Source organism: Hypanus sabinus, chromosome 8 (genome assembly GCF_030144855.1).
Source record: "Hypanus sabinus isolate sHypSab1 chromosome 8, sHypSab1.hap1, whole genome shotgun sequence".
NCBI classification, from domain to species: Eukaryota; Metazoa; Chordata; class Chondrichthyes; order Myliobatiformes; family Dasyatidae; genus Hypanus; species Hypanus sabinus.
This window is the reverse complement of record NC_082713.1, coordinates 93,018,039-93,039,043: the sequence shown is the minus strand read 5'-3', so window position 1 is coordinate 93,039,043 and position 21,005 is coordinate 93,018,039.

Genomic DNA, 21,005 nt, shown 5'->3' with positions numbered 1-21,005 from the left:
TGTACACAACCTTACCTCAGAATGCATTGAAGAGAAAGTAATGCATTGAACTCAAAGGAGTGTACAGTTGTATTTAGCTGATAACTACTATGTGCTAAGATGATGTAAACATTGTTAGTACACTAATCATATGATTTAGAGTTGTCTGCAACCAATTTCATGAGTGTGCTACCTATGCTCCAGAATTTACTTTCAGTAACATTACCTTCTCTACACAGTGGAACTTTAGCCTTTGCAGAATTAAACCAAGTCAATGGCTGTTCCACTGTAAATGGTAACAGGTAGGTTACTGAATTCAGCTTGCATTGGAGTATTCCATGGACTGAGCACTCTACATGCAAAATCTATATAGTTCCAAACCACCCAGAGTAGTTATGTACACAACCTTACCTCAGAATGCATTGAATAGAAAGTAATGCATTCAACTCAATGGTGTACAGTTCTATTTAGTTGATAACTTCTATGTGCTAACATGATGTAAACAATGTCAGCACACTAACCATATGATTTAGAGTTGTCTGCAACCAATTTTATGAGTGTGCTACCTATGCTCCAGAATTTAGTTTCAGTAACATTACCTTCTCTACACAGTGGAACTTTAGCCTTTGCAGAAGTAAACCAAGTCAATGGCTGTTCCACTGTAAATTGTAACAGGTAGGTTACTGAATTCAGCTTGCATTGGAGTATTCCATGGTACTGAGCACTCTACATGCAATATCTATACAGTTCCAAATCACCCTGAGTAGTTATGTACACAACCTTACCACAGAATGCATTGAATAGAATGTAATGCATTCAACTCAATGGAGTGTACAGTTCAATTCTGTTGATAACTACTATGTGCTAACATGATGTAAACATTGTTAGCACACTAACCATACGATTTAGAGTTGTCTGCAACCAATTTTATGAGTGTGCTACCTATGCTCCAGAAGTTACTTTCAGTAACATTACCTTCTCTACACAGTGGAACTTTAGCCTTTGCAGAAGTAAACCAAGTCAATGGCTGTCCCACTGTAAATGGTAACAGGTAGCTTACGGAACTCAGTTTGCATTGGAGTATTCCATGGCCGTGAGCACTCTACATGCAATACCTATACAGTTCCAAACCACCCAGAGTAGTTATGTACACAACCTTACCTCAGAATGCATTGAAGAGAAAGTAATGCATTGAACTCAAAGGAGTGTACAGTTGTATTTAGCTGATAACTACTATGTGCTAAGATGATGTAAACATTGTTAGTACACTAATCATATGATTTAGAGTTGTCTGCAACCAATTTCATGAGTGTGCTACCTATGCTCCAGAATTTACTTTCAGTAACATTACCTTCTCTACACAGTGGAACTTTAGCCTTTGCAGAATTAAACCAAGTCAATGGCTGTTCCAATGTAAATGGTAACAGGTAGGTTACTGAATTCAGCTTGCATTGGAGTATTCCATGGACTGAGCACTCTACATGCAAAATCTATATAGTTCCAAACCACCCAGAGTAGTTATGTACACAACCTTACCTCAGAATGCATTGAATAGAAAGTAATGCATTCAACTCAATGGTGTACAGTTCTATTTAGTTGATAACTTCTATGTGCTAACATGATGTAAACAATGTCAGCACACTAACCATATGATTTAGAGTTGTCTGCAACAAATTTTATCAGTGCGCTACCTATGCTCCAGAAGTTACTTTCAGTAACATTACCTTCTCTACACAGTGGAACTTTAGCCTTTGCAGAAGTAAACCAAGTCAATGGCTGTTCCACTGTAAATGGTAACAGGTAGGTTACTGAATTCAGCTTGCATTGGAGTATTCCATGGTACTGAGCACTCTACATGCAATATCTATACAGTTCCAAATCACCCTGAGTAGTTATGTACACAAACTTACCACAGACTGCATTCAATAGAAAGTAATGCATTCAACTCAATGGAGTGTACAGTTCAATGTTGCTGATAACTACTATCTGCTAACATGATGTAAACATTGTTAGCACACTAAACATATGCTTTAGAGTTGTCTGCAACCAATTTTATGAGTGTGCTACCTATGCTCCAGAAGTTACTTTCAGTAACATTACCTTCTCTACACAGTGGAACTTTAGCCTTTGCAGAAGTAAACCAAGTCAATGGCTGTCCCACTGTAAATGGTAACAGGTAGCTTACTGAATTCAGCTTGCATTGGAGTATTCCATGGCCGTGAGCACTCTACATGCAATACCTATACAGTTCCAAACCACCCAGAGTAGTTATGTACACAACCTTACCTCAGAATGCATTGAAGAGAAAGTAATGCATTGAACTCAAAGGAGTGTACAGTTGTATTTAGCTGATAACTACTATGTGCTAAGATGATGTAAACATTGTTAGTACACTAATCATATGATTTAGAGTTGTCTGCAACCAATTTCATGAGTGTGCTACCTATGCTCCAGAATTTACTTTCAGTAACATTACCTTCTCTACACAGTGGAACTTTAGCCTTTGCAGAATTAAACCAAGTCAATGGCTGTTCCACTGTAAATGGTAACAGGTAGGTTACTGAATTCAGCTTGCATTGGAGTATTCCATGGACTGAGCACTCTACATGCAAAATCTATATAGTTCCAAACCACCCAGAGTAGTTATGTACACAACCTTACCTCAGAATGCATTGAATAGAAAGTAATGCATTCAACTCAATGGTGTACAGTTCTATTTAGTTGATAACTTCTATGTGCTAACATGATGTAAACAATGTCAGCACACTAACCATATGATTTAGAGTTGTCTGCAACAAATTTTATCAGTGCGCTACCTATGCTCCAGAAGTTACTTTCAGTAACATTACCTTCTCTACACAGTGGAACTTTAGCCTTTGCAGAAGTAAACCAAGTCAATGGCTGTTCCACTGTAAATTGTAACAGGTAGGTTACTGAATTCAGCTTGCATTGGAGTATTCCATGGTACTGAGCACTCTACATGCAATATCTATACAGTTCCAAATCACCCTGAGTAGTTATGTACACAAACTTACCACAGACTGCATTCAATAGAAAGTAATGCATTCAACTCAATGGAGTGTACAGTTCAATGTTGCTGATAACTACTATCTGCTAACATGATGTAAACATTGTTAGCACACTAAACATATGCTTTAGAGTTGTCTGCAACCAATTTTATGAGTGTGCTACCTATGCTCCAGAAGTTACTTTCAGTAACATTACCTTCTCTACACAGTGGAACTTTAGCCTTTGCAGAAGTAAACCAAGTCAATGGCTGTTCCACTGTAAATGGTAACAGGTAGGTTACTGAATTCAGCTTGCATTGGAGTATTCCATGGACTGAGCACTCTACATGCAAAATCTATATTGTTGCAAACCACCCAGAGTAGTTATGTACACAACCTTACCTCAGAATGCATTGAATAGAAAGTAATGCATTCAACTCAATGGAGTGTACAGTTCTATTTAGCTGATAACTACTATGTGCTAACCTGATGTAAACAATGTTAGCACACTAACCATATGATTTAGAGTTGTCTGCAAGCAATTTTATGAGTGTGCTACCTATGCTCCAGAATTTAGTTTCAGTAACATTACCTTCTCTACACAGTGGAACTTTAGCCTTTGCAGAAGTAAACCAAGTCAATGGCTGTTCCACTGTAAATGGTAACAGGTAGCTTACTGAATTCAGCTTGCATTGGAGTATTCCATGGCACTGAGCAGTCTACATGCAATATCTATACAGTTCCAAATCACCCAGAGTAGTTATGTACACAAACTTACCACAGACTGCATTCAATGGAAAGTAATGCATTCAACTCAATGGAGTGTACAGTTCAATGTTGCTGATAACTACTATCTGCTAACATGATGTAAACATTGTTAGCACACTAAACATATGCTTTAGAGTTGTCTGCAACCAATTTTATGAGTGTGCTACCTATGCTCCAGAAGTTACTTTCAGTAACATTACCTTCTCTACACAGTGGAACTTTAGCCTTTGCAGAAGTAAACCAAGTCAATGGCTGTTCCACTGTAAATGGTAACAGGTAGGTTACTGAATTCAGCTTGCATTGGAGTATTCCATGGACTGAGCACTCTACATGCAAAATCTATATTGTTGCAAACCACCCAGAGTAGTTATGTACCCAACCTTACCACAGAATGCATTGAATAGAAAGTGATGCTTTCAACTCAATGGAGTGTACAGTTCAAGTTTGCTGATAACTACTATGTGCTATCATGATTTAAACATTGTTAGCACTCTACCCATATGATTTAGAGTTGTCTGCAACCAATGTTATGAGTGTGCTACCTATACTCCAGAAGTTACTTTCAGTAACATTACCTTCTCTACACAGTGGAACTTTAGCCTTTGCAGAAGTAAACCAAGTCAATGGCTGTTCCACTGTAAATAGTAACAGGTAGGTTACTGAATTCAGCTTGCATTGGAGTATTCCATGGACTGAGCACTCTACATGCAACATCTATACAGTTCCGAATCACCCTGAGTATATATGTACACAAACTTATTATAAAATGCATTGAAGAGAAAGTCATGCTTTCTACTCGATGGAGTGTACAGTTCAATTTTTCTTAAAACAACTATGTGCTAACATGATGTAAACCTTATTATTATACTCACCGTATGATTTAGAGTAGTCTGCAACCAATTTTATGAGTGTGCTACCTAACCTCCAGAAGTTACTGTCAGTAGCATCACGTTCTCTACACAATGGAACATTAGCGTTTACAGAACTTAAGAAATTCATAGGCATTTCCACTCTAAATGTTACCAGGTAAGTTCCTGAATTCAGCTTGCTTTTGAGTATTCCATGGCACAGAGCACTCTACATGGAATATCTATACAGTTGAAAGTCACACTGAGTTGTTATGTTCACAATCGTATCACCAAAGGCTATGTATAGAAAGTAATGCATTCAACTCAATGGACTGTACAGGTCAATTTTTCTTAAAACAATTATGTGCTAACATGATGTAAACCTTATTATTATACTCACCGTATGAGTTGGAGTAGTCTGCAACAAATTTTATGAGTGTGCTACCTAACCTCCAGAAGTTACTGTCAGTAGCATCACGTTCTCTACACAATGGAACATCAGCGTTTACAGAACTTAAGAAATTCATAGGCATTTCCACTCTAAATGTTACCAGGTAAGTTCCTGAATTCAGCTTGCTTTTGAGTATTCCATAGCACAGAGGCACTCTACATGCAACATCTATAGAGTTCCAAATCACCCTGAGTATATATGTACACAACCTTATAATAAAATGCATTGAATAGAAAGTAATGCTTTCAACTCAATGGAGTGTACAGTTCATTTTTGCTTAAAACAAGTATGTGCTAACATGAGGTCAACCGTATTATTAAACTCACCGTTTGATTTAGAGTAGTCTGCAACAAATTTTATGAGTGTGCTACCTAACCTCCAGAAGTTACTGTCAGTAGCATCACGTTCTCTACACAATGGAACATAGGCGTTTACAGAACTTAAGAAATTCATAGGCATTTCCACTCTAAATGTTACCAGGTAAGTTCCTGAATTCAGCTTGCTTTTGAGTATTCCATAGCACAGAGCACTCTACATGCAACATCTATAGAGTTCCAAATCACCCTGAGTATATATGTACACAAACTTATTATAAAATGCATTGAAGAGAAAGTAATGCTTTCTACTCAATGGAGTGTACAGTTCAATTTTGCTTAAAACAAGTATGTGCTATCATGATGTAAACCTTATTATTATACTCACCGTATGATTTAGAGTAGTCTGCAATGAATTTTATGAGTGGTCTATCTAACCTCCAGAAGTTACTGTCAGTAGCATCTCGTTCTCTACACAGTAGAACATTAGCGTTTACAGAACTCAAGAAATGCATTGGCTGTTTCACTCTAAATATTACTAGGAAATTTCCCGAATTCAGCTTGCCCTTGAGTATTCGATAGCACAGAGCCCTCTACATGGAATATCTATACAGTTCAAAGTCACACTGAGTAGTTTTGTACACAATCGTATCACCAAAGGCTATGCAGAGAAAGTAATGCTTTCAACTCAATTGAGTGTACAGTTCAATTTTGCTTAAAACAAGTATGTGCTAACATGATGTAAACCTTATAATTATACTCACCGTACGAGTTGGAGTAGTCTGCAACAAATTTTATGAGTGTGCTACCTAACCTCCAGAAGTTACTGTCAGTAGCATCACGTTCTCTACACAATGGAACATCAGCGTTTACAGAACTTAAGAAATTCATAGGCATTTCCACTCTAAATGTTACCAGGTAAGTTCCTGAATTCAGCTTGCTTTTGAGTATTCCATAGCACAGAGGCACTCTACATGCAACATCTAAAGAGTTCCAAATCACCCTGAGTATATATGTACACAACCTTATAATAAAATGCATTGAATAGAAAGTAATGCTTTCAACTCAATGGAGTATACAGTTCATTTTTGCTTAAAACAAGTATGTGCTAACATGACGTCAACCGTATTATTAAACTCACCGTTTGATTTAGAGTAGTCTGCAACAAATTTTATGAGTGTGCTACCTAACCTCCAGAAGTTACTGTCAGTAGCATCACGGTCTCTACACAATGGAACATTAGCGTTTACAGAACTTAAGAAATTCATAGGCATTTCCACTCTAAATGTTACCAGGAAATTTCCTGTATTCAGCTTGCCCTTGAGTATTCCATAGCACAGAGCACTCTACATGCAACATCTATAGAGTTCCAAATCACCCTGAGTATATATGTACACAAACTTATTATAAAATGCATTGAAGAGAAAGTAATGCTTTCTACTCAATGGAGTGTACAGTTTAATTTTTCTTAAAACAAGTATGTGCTAACATGATGTAAACCTTATTATTATACTCACCGTATGATTTAGAGTAGTCTGCAACCAATTTTATGAGTGTGCTACCTAACCTCCAGAAGTTACTGTCAGTAGCATCACGTTCTCTACAAATGGAACATAGGCGTTTACAGAACTTAAGAAATTCATAGGCATTTCCACTCTAAATGTTACCAGGTAAGTTCCTGAATTCAGCTTGCTTTTGAGTATTCCATAGCACAGAGCACTCTACATGCAACATCTATAGAGTTCCAAATCACCCTGAGTATATATGTACACAAACTTATTATAAAATGCATTGAAGAGAAAGTAATGCTTTCTACTCAATGGAGTGTACAGTTCAATTTTTCTTAAAACAACTATGTGGTAACATGATGTAAACCTTATTATTATACTCACCGTATGATTTAGAGTAGTCTGCAACCAATTTTATGAGTGTGCTGCCTTAACTCCAGAAGTTACTGTCAGTAGCATCACGTTCTCTACACAATGGAACATTAGCGTTTACAGAACTTAAGAAATTCTTTGGCAGTTCCACTCTAAATGTTACCAGGTAAGTTCCTGAATTCAGCTTGCATTTGAGTATTCCATGGCACAGAGCACTCTGCATGGAATATCTATACAGTTCAAAGTCACACTGAGTAGTTATGTACACAATCGTATCACCAAAGGCTATGTATAGAAAGTAATGCATTCAACTCAATGGACTGTACAGGTCAATTTTTCTTAAAACAATTATGTGCTAACATGATGTAAACCTTATTATTATACTCACCGTATGAGTTGGAGTAGTCTGCAACAAATTTTATGAGTGTGCTACCTAACCTCCAGAAGTTACTGTCAGTAGCATCACGTTCTCTACACAATGGAACATCAGCGTTTACAGAACTTAAGAAATTCATAGGCATTTCCACTCTAAATGTTACCAGGTAAGTTCCTGAATTCAGCTTGCTTTTGAGTATTCCATAGCACAGAGGCACTCTACATGCAACATCTATAGAGTTCCAAATCACCCTGAGTATATATGTACACAACCTTATAATAAAATGCATTGAATAGAAAGTAATGCTTTCAACTCAATGGAGTGTACAGTTCATTTTTGCTTAAAACAAGTATGTGCTAACATGAGGTCAACCGTATTATTAAACTCACCGTTTGATTTAGAGTAGTCTGCAACAAATTTTATGAGTGTGCTACCTAACCTCCAGAAGTTACTGTCAGTAGCATCACGGTCTCTACACAATGGAACATTAGCGTTTACAGAACTTAAGAAATTCATAGGCATTTCCACTCTAAATGTTATCAGGTAAGTTCCTGAATTCAGCTTGCTTTTGAGTATTCCATAGCACAGAGCACTCTACATGCAACATCTATAGAGTTCCAAATCACCCTGAGTATATATGTACACAAACTTATTATAAAATGCATTGAAGAGAAAGTAATGCTTTCTACTCAATGGAGTGTACAGTTCAATTTTGCTTAAAACAAGTATGTGCTATCATGATGTAAACCTTATTATTATACTCACCGTATGATTTAGAGTAGTCTGCAATGAATTTTATGAGTGGTCTATCTAACCTCCAGAAGTTACTGTCAGTAGCATCTCGTTCTCTACACAGTAGAACATTAGCGTTTACAGAACTCAAGAAATGCATTGGCTGTTCCACTCTAAATATTACTAGGAAATTTCCCGAATTCAGCTTGCCCTTGAGTATTCGATAGCACAGAGCCCTCTACATGGAATATCTATACAGTTCAAAGTCACACTGAGTAGTTTTGTACACAATCGTATCACCAAAGGCTATGCAGAGAAAGTAATGCTTTCAACTCAATTGAGTGTACAGTTCAATTTTGCTTAAAACAAGTATGTGCTAACATGATGTAAACCTTATTATTATACTCACTGTATGATTTAGAGTAGTCTGCAACCAATTTTATGAGTGTGCTACCTAACCTCCAGAATTTACTCTCAGTAGCATCACGTTCCCTACACAGTGGAACATTAGCGTTTACAGAACTTAAGAAATTGATAGGCAGTTCCACTCTAAATGTTACCAGGTAAGTTCCTGAATTCAGCTTGCTTTTGAGTATTCCATGGCACAGAGCACTCTACATGCAATATCTATACTGTTCCAAATCACCCTGAGTATATATGTACACAACCTTATTATAAAATGCATTGAATAGAAAGTAATGCTTTCAACTCAATGGAGTGTACAGTTCAATTTTGCTTAAAACAAGTATGTGCTATCATGATGTAAACCTTATTATTATACTCACCGTATGATTTAGAGTAGTCTGCAATGAATTTTATGAGTGTGCTACCTAACCTCCAGAAGTTACTGTCAGTAGCATCACGTTCTCTACACAATGGAACATTGGCGTTTTCAGAACTTAAGAAATTCTTTGGCAGTTCCACTCTAAATGTTACCAGGTAAGTTCCTGAATTCAGCTTGCTTTTGAGTATTCCATAGCACAGAGCACTCTACATGCAACATCTATAGAGTTCCAAATCACCCTGAGTATATATGTACACAAACTTATTATAAAATGCATTGAATAGAAAGTAATGCTTTCAACTCAATGCAGTATACAGTTCAATTTTGCTTAAAACAAGTATGTGCTAACATGACGTCAACCGTATTATTAAACTCACCCTTTGATTTAGAGTAGTCTGCAACAAATTTTATGAGTGTGCTACCTAAACTCCAGAAGTTACTGTCAGTAGCATCACGTTCTCTACACAATGGAACATTAGCGTTTACAGAACTTAAGAAATTCATAGGCATTTCCACTCTAAATGTTACCAGGTACGTTCCTGAATTCAGCTTGCTTTTGAGTATTCCATAGCACAGAGCACTCTACATGCAACATCTATACAGTTCCAAATCACCCTGAGTATATATGTACACAAACTTATTATAAAATGCATTGAAGAGAAAGTCATGCTTTCTACTCAATGGAGTGTACAGTTCAATTTTTCTTAAAACAACTATGTGCTAACATGATGTAAACCTTATTATTATACTCACCGTATGATTTAGAGTAGTCTGCAACCAATTTTATGAGTGTGCTACCTAACCTCCAGAAGTTACTGTCAGTAGCATCACGTTCTCTACACAATGGAACATTAGCGTTTACAGAACTTAAGAAATTCATAGGCATTTCCACTCTAAATGTTACCAGGTAAGTTCCTGAATTCAGCTTGCTTTTGAGTATTCCATAGCACAGAGGCACTCTACATGCAACATCTATAGAGTTCCAAATCACCCTGAGTATATATGTACACAAACTTATTATAAAATGCATTGAAGAGAAAGTAATTCTTTCTACTCAATGGAGTGTACAGCTCATTTTTGCTTAAAACAAGTATGTGCTAACATGATGTCAACCGTATTATTAAACTCACCGTTTGATTTAGAGTAGTCTGCAACCAATTTTATGAGTGTGCTGCCTTAACTCCAGAAATTACTGTCAGTAGTATCACGTTCTCTACACAATGGAACATTAGCGTTTACAGAACTTAAGAAATTCTTTGGCAGTTCCACTCTAAATGTTACCAGGTAAGTTCCTGAATTCAGCTTGCTTTTGAGTATTCCATAGCACAGAGGCACTCTACATGCAACATCTATAGAGTTCCAAATCACCCTGAGTATATATGTACACAACCTTATTATAAAATGCATTGAATAGAAAGTAATGCTTTCAACTCAATGGAGTATACAGTTCATTTTTGCTTAAAACAAGTATGTGCTAACATGACGTCAACCGTATTATTAAACTCACCGTTTGATTAAGAGTAGTCTGCAACAAATTTTATGAGTGTGCTACCTAACCTCCAGAAGTTACTGTCAGTAGCATCACGTTCTCTACACAATGGAACATTAGCGTTTACAGAACTTAAGAAATTCATAGGCATTTCCACTCTAAATGTTACCAGGTACGTTCCTGAATTCAGCTTGCTTTTGAGTATTCCATAGCACAGAGCACTCTACATGCAACATCTATACAGTTCCAAATCACCCTGAGTATATATGTACACAAACTTATTATAAAATGCATTGAAGAGAAAGTCATGCTTTCTACTCAATGGAGTGTACAGTTCAATTTTTCTTAAAACAACTATGTGCTAACATGATGTAAACCTTATTATTATACTCACCGTATGATTTAGAGTAGTCTGCAACCAATTTTATGAGTGTGCTACCTAACCTCCAGAAGTTACTGTCAGTAGCATCACGTTCTCTACACAATGGAACATTAGCGTTTACAGAACTTAAGAAATTCATAGGCATTTCCACTCTAAATGTTACCAGGTAAGTTCCTGAATTCAGCTTGCTTTTGAGTATTCCATAGCACAGAGGCACTCTACATGCAACATCTATAGAGTTCCAAATCACCCTGAGTATATATGTACACAAACTTATTATAAAATGCATTGAAGAGAAAGTAATTCTTTCTACTCAATGGAGTGTACAGCTCATTTTTGCTTAAAACAAGTATGTGCTAACATGATGTCAACCGTATTATTAAACTCACCGTTTGATTTAGAGTAGTCTGCAACCAATTTTATGAGTGTGCTGCCTTAACTCCAGAAGTTACTGTCAGTAGTATCACGTTCTCTACACAATGGAACATTAGCGTTTACAGAACTTAAGAAATTCTTTGGCAGTTCCACTCTAAATGTTACCAGGTAAGTTCCTGAATTCAGCTTGCTTTTGAGTATTCCATAGCACAGAGGCACTCTACATGCAACATCTATAGAGTTCCAAATCACCCTGAGTATATATGTACACAACCTTATTATAAAATGCATTGAATAGAAAGTAATGCTTTCAACTCAATGGAGTATACAGTTCATTTTTGCTTAAAACAAGTATGTGCTAACATGACGTCAACCGTATTATTAAACTCACCGTTTGATTAAGAGTAGTCTGCAACAAATTTTATGAGTGTGCTACCTAACCTCCAGAAGTTACTGTCAGTAGCATCACGTTCTCTACACAATGGAACATTAGCGTTTACAGAACTTAAGAAATTCATAGGCATTTCCACTCTAAATGTTACCAGGTACGTTCCTGAATTCAGCTTGCTTTTGAGTATTCCATAGCACAGAGCACTCTACATGCAACATCTATACAGTTCCAAATCACCCTGAGTATATATGTAGACAAACTTATTATAAAATGCATTGAAGAGAAAGTCATGCTTTCTACTCAATGGAGTGTACAGTTCAATTTTTCTTAAAACAACTATGTGCTAACATGATGTAAACCTTATTATTATACTCACCGTATGATTTAGAGTAGTCTGCAACCAATTTTATGAGTGTGCTACCTAACCTCCAGAAGTTACTGTCAGTAGCATCGCGTTCTCTACACAATGGAACATTAGCGTTTACAGAACTTAAGAAATTCATAGGCATTTCCACTCTAAATGTTACCAGGTAAGTTCCTGAATTCAGCTTGCTTTTGAGTATTCCATGGCACAGAGCACTCTACATGCAACATCTATAGAGTTCCAAATCAACCTGAGTATATATGTACACAAACTTATTATAAAATGCTTTGAATAGAAAGTAATGCTTTCAACTCAATGGAGTGGACAGTTCAATTTTGCTTAAAACAAGTATGTGCTAACATGATGTCAACCGTATTATTAAACTCACCGTTTGATTTAGAGTAGTCTGCAACCAATTTAATGAGTGTGCTGCCTTAACTCCAGAAGTTACTGTCAGTAGCATCACGTTCTCTACACAATGGAACATTAGCGTTTACAGAACTTAAGAAATTCTTTGGCAGTTCCACTCTAAATGTTACCAGGTAAGTTCCTGAATTCAGCTTGCTTTTGAGTATTCCATGGCACAGAGCACTCTGCATGGAATATCTATACAGTTCAAAGTCACACTGAGTTGTTATGTTCAGAATCGTATCACCAAAGGCTATGTATAGAAGGTCATGCTTTTAACTGAAAGGCGTGTACAGTTCAATTTTTCTTAAAACAAGTACGTGCTAACTTGATGTAGACCTTATTATTAAACTCACCGTATGATTTAGAGTAGTCTGCAACCAATTTTCTGAGTGTGCTACCTTAACTCCAGAAGTTACTGTCAGTAGCATCACGTTCCCTACACAATGGAACATTAGCGTTTACAGAACTTAAGAAATTGATAGGCAGTTCCACTCTAAATGTTACCAGGTAAGTTCCTGAATTCAGCTTGCTTTTGAGTATTCCAAGGCACAGAGCACTCTACATGCAATATCTATACAGTTCCAAATCACCCTGAGTAGATACCTACACAACCATATCACAAAATGCATTGAAGAGAAAGTAAAGCATTCAACCCAATGGAGTATGCAGTTCAATTTTGCTGAAAACTAGTATGTGCTAACATGATGTAATTCTTCTTAGTATACTCACAGTATGATTTAGGGTTGTCTGCAACCAATTTTCTGAGTGTGCTACCTCGGCTCCAGAAGTTACTGTCAGTAACATCATGTTGTCTACACAGTGGAACATGAGAGTAAACCAAGAGATTAGCTGTTCCACTCTGAATGATTCCAGGTAGGTTCCTGAATTCAGCTTGCACTTGAGTATTCCAACGCACTCAGCACTCTGCATGCAATATCTACACCGTTCCAATTCACACTGAGCAGTTATGTTCAGAACGTTATCAGAAAATGCTGTGAAAAGTAAGTAATGCATTCAACGCAATGGAGTATGCAGTCCAATTTTGCTGAAACTAGTATGTGCTAACATGATGCAAAGCTTATTATTATAATCACCATATGATTTAGAGTAGTCTGCAACTAGTTTTATGAGTGTGCTACCTAACCTCCAGAACATACTCTCAATAACATCACTTTCTCTAAACAGTGGAACATTAGCGTTTAGAGAACTTAGGAAAGTCATTGGCAGTTCCACTCTAAATGTTACCAGGTAGGTTCCTGAAGTCTGCTTACATTTGAGTATTCCATGGCACTGAGTACTCTGCATGCAATCTCTATACAGTACCAAATCACCCTGAGTAGTGATGTACACAGCCGTAACACAAAATGCATTGAATAAAAAGTAATCCTTACAACTCAATGGAGTATGCAGTTCAATTTTGCTGAAACTAGTATGTGCTAACCTCATGTAAGCCTTATTATTATACTCACCATATGATTTAGAGAAGTCTGCATCCAATTTTATGAGTGTGCTACCGAACATCCAGAAGTTACTTTCAGTAACATCACGTTGTCTACACAGCGGAACATTAGCGTTTACAGAACATAAGAAAGTCATTGGCAGTTCCACTCTACATGTTACCAGGTAGGTTCCTGAATTCAGCTTGCTTTTGAGTATTCCATGCAACTGAGCACTCTACATGCAATATCTATAACGTTCAAAGTCACACTGAGTAGTTATTTACACAAACCTATCATAAAATGCACTGAATAGAAAGTAATGCTTTCAGCTCAATGGAATATGCAGTTCAATTTTAGTGAAAACTGGTATTTGCTAACATGATGTAAATCTTATTATTATACTCACCGTATGATTTAGTGTAGTCTGCAACCAATTTTATGAGTCCGCTACATAAGCTCCAGAAGTTACTGTTAGGAACATCACGTTCTCTGCACAGTGGAACATCAGTGGTTACAGAAATAAAGCAATTTATTGGTAGTTCCACGCTAAATGTTGCCAGGTAGATTCCTGTATTCAGCTTGTATTTGAGTATTCTATGTCACTGAATATTCTGCATGCAATATCTATACAGTTCCAAATCACCCTGAGTAGTTATGTAGACATCCGTATCACCAAATGCATTGTATAGAAAGTAATGCTTTCAACTCAATGGAGCATGCAGTTCAATTTTGCTGAAAACTAGTATGTGCTAACATGATGTAAATCTTCTTATTATACTCACAGTATGATTTAGGGTTGTCTGCAACCAATTTTCTGAGTGTGCTACCTAGGCTCCAGAAGTTACTCTCAGTAACATCATGTTCTCTACAAAGTGGAACATGAGAGTGCACAGAACTAAACCAAGAGATTGGCTGTTCCACTCTAAATGATACCAGGTAGGTTCCTGAATTCAGCTTGCACTTGAGTATTCCAAGGCACTGAGCACACTGCATGCAATATGTATACCGTTCCAAGTCACACTGAGAAGTTATGTTCAGAACGTTATCAAAAAATGCTGTGAGTAGTAAGTAATGCATTCAAAGCAATGGAGTATGCTGTTAAATTTTGCTGAAACTTGTATGTGCTATCCTGATGTAACCCTTATTATTATAATCACCATATGATTTAGAGTAGTCTGCATCCAGCTTTATGAGTCTGCTACCTAACATCCAGAAGTTACTTTCAGTAACATCACGTTGTCTACACAGTGGAACATTAGCGTTTACAGAACTTAAGAAAGTCATTGGCAGTTCCACTCTAAATGTTACCAGGTAGGTTCCTGCATTCAGCTTGCTTTTGAGTATTGCGTGCAACTGAGCACTCTACATGCAATATCTATAACGTTCAAAGTCACACTGAGTAGTTATTTACACAAACCTATCATAAAATGGACTGAATAGAAAGTAATGCTTTCAGCTCAATGGAATATGCAGTTCAATTTTAGTGAAAACTTGTATTTGCTAACATGATGTAAATCTTATTATTATAGTCACCATATGATTTAGGGTAGTCTGCAAACAATTTTCTGAGTGTGCTACCTAAGCTCCAGAAGTTACTGTTAGTAACATCACGTGCTCTGTACAGTGGAACATCAGCGGTTACAGAAATAAAGCAATTTATTGGTAGTTCCACTCTAAATGTTGCCAGGTAGATTCCTGTATTCAGCTTGTATTTGAGTATTCTATGGCACTGAGTATTCTGCATGCAATATCTATACAGTTCCAAATCACCCTGAGTAGTTATGTACACATCCGTATCACCAAATGCATTGTATAGAAAGTAATGTTTTCAACTCAATGGAGTGTACAGTTCAATTTTGCTTAAAACTAGTATGTGCTAACATGATGTAAACCTTATTATTATACTCACCATATGATATAGTGTAGTCTACAACCAATTTTATGAGTCTGCTACATAAGCTCCAGAAATTACTGGCAGTAACATCACGATCTCTACACAGTGGAACATTAGAGTTTACAGAACTAAACCAAGTCAATGGCTGTTCCACTGAAAATGATACCAGGTAGGTTCCTGAATTCAGCTTGCGTTTGAGTATTCCATGGCACCGAGCACTCTACATGCAATATCTAGACAGTTCCAAATCACACTGAGTTGTTATGTTCAGAACTTTATCACAAAATTTATTGAATATGACATAATGCTTTCTACTCAATGGAGTATGCCGTTCAATTTTGCTGAAACTAGTATGTGCCAACATGATGTAAAACATATTATTACACTCAGCATATGACTTAGAGTAGTCTACAACCAATATTATGAGTGTGCTACCTAACCTCCAAATGTTACTGTCAGTAGCATCACGTTCTCTGCACAGTGGAACATTAACGTTTACAGAACTAAATCAAGTCATTGGCAGTTCCACTCTAAATGTCAGCAGGTAGGTTCCTGAAGTCAGCTTGCATTTGAATACTCCATGGCACAGAGCACTCTACATGCAATATCTATACAGTTCCAAATCACCCTGAGTAGATATGTACACAACCTTATCATAAAATGCATTGAAGAGAAAGTAAAGCATTCAACTCAATGGAGTATGCAGTTCAATTTTGCTGAAAACTAGTATGTGCTAACATGATGTAAATCTTCTTATTATACTCACTGTATGATTTAGGGTTCTCTGCAAACAATTTTCTGAGTGTGCCACCTAGGCTCCAGAAGTTGCTGTCAGTAACATCATGTTCTCTACACAGTGGAACATGAGAGTGTACAGAACTAAACCAAGAGATTGGCTGTTCCACTCTAAATGATACCAGGTAGGTTCCTGAATTCAGCTTGCACTTGAGTATTCCAAGGTGCTGAGCACTCTGCATGCAATATGTATACCGTATCAAGTCACACTGAGTACTTATGTTCAGAACGTTATCAGAAAATGCTGTGAATAGTAAGTAATGCATTCAACGCAATGGAGTATGCAGCTAAATTTTGCTGAAACTAGTATGTGCTAACATGATGCAGACCTTATTATTATAATCACCATATGATTCAGAGTAGTCTGCCACCAGTTTTATGAGTGTGCTACCTAACCTCCAGAAGTTACTCTCAGTAACATCACTTTCTCTACACTGCGGAACATTAGCGTTTAGAGAACTTAGGAAAGTCATTGGCAGTTCCACTCTAAATGTTACCAGGTAGGTTCCTGAAGTCTGCTTACATTTGAGTATTCGATGGCACTGAGTGCTCTGCATGCAATCTCTATACAGTACCAACTCACCCTGAGTAGTGATGTACACAGCCGTAACAGAAAATGCATTGAATAGAAATTAATCCTTACAACTCAATGGAGTACGCAGTTCAATTGTGCTGAAACTAGTATGTGCTAACCTGATGTAAGCCTTATTATTATACTCACCATATGATTTAGGGTAGTCTGCAAATAATTTTATGAGTGTGCTCCCTAAGCTCCAGAAGTTACTGTTAGTAACATCACTTTGTCTACACAGTGGAACATTAGCGTTTACAGAACTTAAGAAAGTCATTGGCAGTTCCACTCTAAATGTTACCAGGTAGGTTCCTGAATTCAGCTGGCTTTTGTGTATTCCATGCAACTGAGCACTCTACATGCAATATCTATAACGTTCAAAGTCACACTGAGTAGTTATTTACACAAACCTATCATAAAATGCACTGAATAGAAAGTAATGCTTTCAGCTCAATGGAATATGCAGTTCAATTTTGCTGAAAACTAGTATGTGCTAACATGATGTAAATCTTCTTATTATACTCACTGTATGATTTAGGGTTCTCTGCAAACAATTTTCTGAGTGTGCTACCTAGGCTCCAGAAGTTGCTGTCAGTAACATCATGTTCTCTACACAGTGGAACATGAGAGTGTACAGAACTAAACCAAGAGATTGGCTGTTCCACTCTAAATGACACCAGGTAGGTTCCTGAATTCAGCTTGCACTTGAGTATTCCAAGGTGCTGAGCACTCTGCATGCAATATGTATACCGTATCAAGTCACACTGAGTACTTATGTTCAGAACGTTATCAGAAAATGCTGTGAATAGTAAGTAATGCATTCAACGCAATGGAGTATGCAGTTAAATTTTGCTGAAACTAGTATGTGCTAACATGACGCAAACCTTATTATTATAATCACCATATGATTTAGAGTAGTCTGCCACCAGTTTTATGAGTGTGCTACCTAACCTCCAGAAGTTACTCTCAGTAACATCACTTTCTCTACACAGTGGAACATTAGCGTTTAGAGAACTTAGGAAAGTCATTGGCAGTTCCACTCTAAATGTTACCAGGTAGGTTTCTGAAGTCTGCTTACATTTGAGTATTCCATGGCACTGAGTGCTCTGCATGCAATCTCTATACAGTACCAACTCACCCTGAGTAGTGATGTACACAGCCGTAACACAAAATGCATTGAATAGAAATTAATCCTTACAACTCAATGGAGTACAATTCAATTGTGCTGAAACTAGTATGTGCTAACCTGATGCAAACCTTATTATTATACTCACCATATGATTTAGGGTAGTCTGCAAATAATTTTATGAGTGTGCTCCCTAAGCTCCTGAAGTTACTGTTAGTAACATCACCTTGTCTACACAGTGGAACATTAGCGTTTACAGAACTTAAGAAAGTCATTGGCAGTTCCACTCTAAATGTTACCAGGTAGGTTCCTGAATTCAGCTGGCTTTTGAGTATTCCATGCAGCTGAGCACTCTACATGCAATATCTATAACGTTCAAAGTCACACTGAGTAGTTATTTACACAAACCTATCATAAAATGCACTGAATAGAAAGTAATGCTTTCAGCTCAATGGAATATGCAGTTCAACTTTAGTGAAAACTGGTATTTGCTAACATGATGTAAATCTTATTATTATACTCACCATATGATTTAGGGTAGTCTGCAAACAATTTTATGAGTGTGCCACCTAAGCTCCAGAAGTTACTGTGAGTAACATCACGTTCTCTGCACAGAGGAACATCAGCGGTTACAGAAATAAAGCAAGTTATTGGTAGTTCCACTCTAAATGTTGCCAGGTAGATTCCTGTATTCAGCTTGTATTTGAGTATTCTATGGCACTGAGTATTCTGCATGCAATATCTATACAGTTCCAAATCACCCTGAGTAGTTATGTACACATCCGTATCACCAAATGCATTGTATAGAAAGTAATGTTTTCAACTCAATGGAGTGTACAGTTCAATTTTGCTTAAAACTAGTATGTGCTAACATGATGTAAACCTTATTAGTATACTCACCATATGATATAGTGTAGTCTACAACCAATTTTATGAGTCTGCTACATAAGCTCCAGAAGTTATTTTCAGTAACATCACGATCTCAACACAATGGAACATAAACGTTTACAGAACTAAATCAAGTCATTGGCAGTTCCACTCTAAATGTCACCAGGTAGGTTCCTGAAGACAGCTAGCTTTTGAGTATTCCATGCAACTGAGCACTCTACATGCAATATCTATAACGTTCAAAGTCACACTGAGTAGTTATTTACACAAACCTATCATAAAATGCACTGAATAGAAAGTAATGCTTTCTGCTCAATGGAATATGCAGTTCAATTTTAGTGAAAACTGGTATTTGCTAACATGATGTAAATCTTATTATTATACTCACCTTATGATTTAGGGTAGTCTGCAAACAATTTTATGAATTTGCTCCCTAAGCTCCAGAAGTTACTGTTAGTAACATCACGTTCTCTGCACAGTGGAACATCAGCGGTTACAGAAATAAAGCAAGTTATTGGTAGTTTCACTCTAAATGTTGCCAGGTAGATTCCTGTATTCAGCTTGCGTTTGAGTATTCCATGGCACCGAGCACTCTACATGCAATATCTAGACAGTTCCAAATCACACTGAGTTGTTATCTACAGAACATTATCACAAAATACATTGAATAGTACATAATGGTTTCTACTGAATGGAGTATGCCGTTCAATTTTGCTGAAACTAGTATGTGGCAACATGATGTAAACCTTATTAATATGCTCAGCATATGATTTAGAGTAGTCTACAAACAATTTTTTGTGTGTGCTACCTAACCTCCAAATGTTACTGTCAGTAGCATCACGTTCTCTAGACAGTGGAACATTAACGTTTACAGAACTAAATCAAGTCATTGGCAGTTCCACTCTAAATGTCACCAGGTAGGTTCCTGAAGTCAGCTTGCATTTGAGTAGTCCATGGCACAGAGCACTCTGCATGCAATATCTATACAGTTCCAAATCACCCTGAGTAGATATGTACACAAACATATCACAAAATGCATTGAAGAGAAAGTAAAGAATTCAACTCAATGGAGTATGCAGTTCAATTTTGCTGAAAACTAGTATGTGCTAACATGATGTAAATCTTCTTATTATACTCACAGTATGATTTAGGGTTGTCTGCAACCAATTTTCTGAGTGTGCTACCTAGGCTCCAGAAGTTGCTGTCAGTAACATCATGTTCTCTACACAGTGGAACATGAGAGTGTACAGAAATAAACCAAGAGATTGGCTGTTCCACTCTAAATGATACCAGGTAGGTTCCTGAATTCAGCTTGCACTTGAGTATTCCAAGGTGCTGAGCACTCTGCATGCAATATGTATACCGTATCAAGTCACATTGAGTAGTTATGTTCAGAACTTTATCAGAAAATGCTGTGAATAGGAAGTAATGCATTCAACGCAATGGAGTATGCAGTTAAATTTTGCTGAAACTAGTATGTGCTAACATGATGCAAACCTTATTATTATAATCACCATATGATTTAGAGTAGTCTGCCACCAGTTTTATGAGTCTGCTACCTAACCTCCAGAAGTTACTCTCAGTAACATCACTTTCTCTACACAGTGTAACATTAGCGTTTAGAGAACTTAGGAAAGTCATTGGCAGTTCCACTCTAAATGTTACCAGGTAGGTTCCTGAAGTCTGCTTACATTTGAGTATTCAATGGCACTGAGTGCTCTGCATGCAATCTCTATACAG